The 5,000-nt window shown below is 41.1% G+C and overlaps 1 pseudogene; it reads left to right on the top strand.

Annotated features, from left to right (window-relative positions):
* LOC142922224 (28S ribosomal RNA) overlaps positions 1-5,000 on the top strand; it is a 10,612-nt pseudogene that overhangs the window by 3,773 nt on the left and 1,839 nt on the right.

Below are 5,000 nucleotides of genomic sequence, written 5' to 3'. Positions count from 1 at the left end.
ACCTCGCAGAGAGGGGTACACCGTAGCTGCTGGTCTTTGAAGGAAGTAGAACAGCTGGCCCTTCTAGAGTTGCAGTTTCAGGGGAAAAAGAATATCAATAAGATCATTGCTGAAGCGCTTGGGACTAAGACCAACAAGCAAGTCTCTGACAAGAGACGGGACCTAAGTAAAAAGACAGGGGCCCCCATGTCAGACAGCTTACATTTTTCTTCTAGGCCTCTTGAGACATTGTCTCCCCCACCAAATGTAACAACGGGGACTTCATCCATACTCGCTCAAGCAGCTGAGCGGCTTACGAATGAGAATTCTGGGACCCTGGAAAAGCCTGCAATGGAGGCAATAAAGGCTTGGCTTAACGGCGAGGGCCAACATGATGCCCTCGTAGAAACTGCCACAGCATTGATGCTTTGTCCGATGAGATTGGTGAAAAACAAAGGCAAACGTTCAAAACCCGAGAACGACATTATTAAACCCAGGATATTACCCACACGATCTTGGATGAAGAAGAGAGCGGAAAAACGAGGAAGCTTCATGAAGCACCAGAAGCTCTTCTTTAAGAACCGCTCTCTTCTTGCGTCCTTAGTCCTGGATGGCACTGAACGTCATGAATGCCGAATCCCGAACGCAGATGTATATCGTTTTTACTGCGAAAAATGGGAGAAGGTGTTGCCATTCAATGGCCTGGGCCAATTTAAGTCATCAGGTGTTGCAAATAACGAATACTTTGAGCCCCTAATTTCGGTGGAGGAAGTTCAGACTGCCATACGGGCCATTAAACCAACGTCAGCAGCTGGGCCAGATGGCCTAACAAGGGCTGCAATCTGTGCTGCCGACCCCGAGGGTCGGACACTGACAGCCCTATTTAATGCATGGATGATTACAGGAATTATTCCCAAAGAGTTGAAAAAGAATAGGACGATTCTTATTCCTAAGGTTATGGACGATGAAAAGCTGAAAGAATTGGGGAACTGGAGACCAATAACGATCGGTTCAATGATTCTGAGATTATTTTCCAGAATAATGACTGCACGTCTTGCTCGTGCTTGTCCCTTAAACCCAAGGCAGCGTGGTTTTATAGCGGCATCTGGCTGCTCTGAAAATCTTAAGGTGCTACAGGACCTTATGAGACATGCTAAGAAATTGCACAGGCCGTTGGCTGTCATGTTTATCGACATAGCGAAAGCTTTTGACTCGGTTTCGCATGCTCATATTTTATGGGTGTTAAGGCACAAGAAAGTAGATGAACACGTGGTGGGCATCATCCAGAACGCCTACGATCGGTGTACGACCTCGTTCAAAAGCAATGGCGAGTCGACTCGAGAAATTAGCATACGTGTTGGTGTCAAACAGGGTGACCCCATGTCACCCCTGCTCTTCAATCTTGCCATGGACCCTTTGATATGCACCCTAGAGTCACACGGAGTTGGGTACTCCATTGATACCGACCACGTGACAGCTCTTGCGTTTGCTGATGATTTGGTGTTGGTGAGCGAATCTTGGGTTGGTATGGCCGCCAATCTAGCGATCTTGGAATCATTTTGTGGGCTATCGGGATTGGAGGTTCAGGCCAGAAAGTGCCAGGGCTTCATGATAAGCCCAACCAAAGATTCATATACGGTGAACAACTGCGACCCATGGACTATCAAAAATAAAGATGTCCATATGATCCAACCTGATGAATCAACGAAATACCTTGGTCTAAAAATTGGCCCTTGGACTGGCACTATACAGCCTGATCTACATTGTCAGCTAAAGACATGGATCTCGAAAATCGATGAGGCGCCTCTGAAGCCAACTCAGAAGGTTGAACTACTCAATGCCTATGCCCTACCCAGATTGTTATATCCTGCAGACCACTCGGACTGCAAGCAATCAACTCTCCGTGGGTTGGACCAAGAGATTAGAAAGGCGGTAAAAGGATGGCTCCACCTTCCCGCTTCAACTTGTGATGGACTGTTATATGCCAGAGCCCGAGACGGAGGCCTTGCCATCTTGAAACTGGAAAAAACAATCCCTTCGGTTCAAGTTAGAAGGCTGCAACGTATAGCAAACTCGTCCGATGCTATCACCCGTAATATTGTGTCCTCGCAGGGTATGGAGGAAGAATACCGTAATTTGTGGGTACGAGCAGGGGGCGACAGTGATGCAATCCCAACATTCGTTCTCAGGGACTCGGTGTCAAAAGAACCTGTATATCCGAGACCCTGCGATTGGAGGGAGCATGAATTTCAGAGATGGTGCGAAAAGCCGGTTCAAGGAAGGGGCATTGTAAACTTTGCGCATGATAGAATCAGTAATGCTTGGTTGAGGCCATGGTGCGGCTTTAAACAATGCTTCTTTATCGCAGCACTACAACTAAGGGCAAATATTTACCCAACAAGAGAAAGCTTGAACAGAGGCAGAGATGGGGCCTTACGTTCCTGCAGGAAATGCTCTGCCAGACTCGAGTCCCTTTCGCACATTCTCGGTCAATGTCCTGCAGTACAGAAAGCAAGAATTGCGCGACATAACAAGATCAGTAACATTCTGGCAGACGAAGCGGCTAGATTGGGCTGGTCTGTATACAAAGAGCCACGGTTCATATCCGAGACGGGAGAGATGAGAAAGCCTGACCTCGTGTTTGCAAAAGATGAGGAGGCGGTTGTGATCGATGTCACCGTCCGTTTTGAGCTTTCAAAGAATACCTTGTCAGATGCTGCCTCGCACAAAGTTTCGTACTATACCCCTCTTGGTGATCAAGTCAAAGTGCTGACGAAGGCTAGCAAGGTCACATTCTTTGGATTCCCGGTTGGGGCAAGAGGAAAGTGGCCCCTTGAGAATAACGAGGTACTTACCTCCCTGGGCCTGACCAAACCCAGAACGACATCACTGGCCAAGATGATTTCCCGCAGAACGCTGCTTTTCTCTCTTGATATTCTGAGAATGTTCTGTGGAAATTATGCGGTCTATGAACAGTCATAGACAACCTCCAAAACAAATAATAGTTTTGTTTTAAGATGTCATTTGTTTTAGATTGATTTTGTTATTTTCGAAGGTGAAGTCGGTTTTTATTTCATTTTACTATTTTCCACAATTTAGATTGTTATTTTCCAAGACGGAGTCTTGGTTCTTTTTTTTATTGTTAGTTTTTTTTTTAACACGTCGTATTTGTTACTTTAGAGCTTAGAGGGGACTTTATTTTCGCCTTACTATTTTCTGCCTACAAAGAAGATTAAAAATAAGCTTTTTTCAAGATGGTTTTGTTATTTTCCAAGGTGAAGTCTTGGTATTCTTATTTTACTATTTTCCATAAAGAAGACCATTCTTTTAGATTTTGTTATTTTCCAAGACGAAGACTTGGTATTTTTATTATATTGCTATTTTTTACACGAAGCTTATTCAAGAGCACTTATATAGATTAGACTTTGTTATTTTAATTCTTTATTTTTGGACTACATCAGTTCGAGAGTCCTGTAACTTACTATTTTCTGCCTACAAAGAAGATTAGAAATAAGCTTTATTTAAGATGTTTTAGATTAGATTTTGTTATTTTCCAAGGTGAAGTCTTGGTTTTTTATTTTACTATTTTCCACAAAGAAGACTTTTCTTTTCTTTTAGACTTTTTATTTTCCAAGACGAAGACTTGGTATTTTTTTGCTATTTTTTACAGGAAGCTTTATTCAAGAGCACTTATATAGATTAGACTTTGTTATTTTAATTCTTTATTTTTGCACTACATCAGTTCGAGAGAAGACTACAAACCAGCTTTATTTAAGATGTTTTAGATTAGATTTTGTTATTTTCCAAGGTGAAGTCTTGGTTTTTTATTTTACTATTTTCCACAAAGAAGACTTTTCTTTTAGATTTTGTTATTTTCCAAGACGAAGACTTGGTATTTTTTTATTGCAATTTTTTTACACGAAGCCTATTCAAGAGCACTTATATAGATTAGACTTTGTTATTTTAATTCTTTATTTTTGGACTACATCAGTTCGAGAGTCCTGTAACTTACTATTTTCTGCCTACAAAGAAGATTACAAATAAGCTTTATTTAAGATGTTTTAGATTAGATTTTGTTATTTTCCAAGGTGAAGTCTTGGTTTTTTTTATTTTACTATTTTCCACAAAGAAGACTTTTCTTTTCTTTTAGATTTTGTTATTTTCCAAGACGAAGACTTGTTTTTTTTTTTATATTGCTATTTTTTTTTACACTGCTTTATTCAAGAGCGCTTATATAGATTAGACTTTGTTATTTTAATTCTTTATTTTTGGAATACATCAGTTTGAGAGTCCTGTAACGTACTATTTTCTGCCTACAAAGAAGACTACAGACAAGCTTTATTTAAGATGTTTTAGATTAGATTTTGTTATTTTCCAAGGTGAAGACTTGGTTTTTTTATTTTACTATTTTCCACAAAGAAGATTTTTCTTTTAGATTTTGTTATTTTCCAAGACGAAGACTTGGTATTTTTTTTATTGCTAGTTTTTTTTATATGTTACTTCAGAGCATAGAGAGGACTTTATTTTTACCTTACTATTTTCTGCCTTCAAAGAAGATTAAAAATAAGCTTTATTCAACATTACTTATATAGATTAGACTTTGTTATTTTAATTCTTTATTTTTTGGAGTACATCAATTCGAGAATCCGGTAACTTACCGACTCTACTCCTTGTTGCCATTGATGCACGGCAGCAGGGATTCGATAATACACGGCATCCCAGTCAGGGACCAGCTTGATGATGCTGGATCTGCGTTGGATACACCAGCATGGGAGTACAATACGGTTATTGACTCCACCCCGTGTTATCAAAGATGCATGGTAACAGGGCGAAGGAAACTCACAGCATCCTTGCCACGCTTGCGCAGCAAGCAAAGTATTGCTGACCGAAACGTATCGATGAGGGAGCACGCCAGAAGGAGCACGCTGGTGTTTGCCGACTAGTCTCTCGATTGCTGAAGATGCCAGACGTCTGCTTGCGGCATCAGCATTATGGTTCAACCAGCCTGGGGGTCCTGGTCC

The sequence above is a fragment of the Petromyzon marinus genome, unplaced genomic scaffold, assembly GCF_048934315.1.
Source record: "Petromyzon marinus isolate PM22_M1 ecotype Great Lakes invasive population unplaced genomic scaffold, UKy_Petmar_22M1.pri1.0 PM_G_Scaffold_92, whole genome shotgun sequence".
Lineage (NCBI taxonomy): Eukaryota > Metazoa > Chordata > Hyperoartia > Petromyzontiformes > Petromyzontidae > Petromyzon > Petromyzon marinus.
The sequence above is the reverse complement of the archived record's forward strand: the minus strand, read 5'-3'. Positions and strand labels throughout refer to the sequence as shown.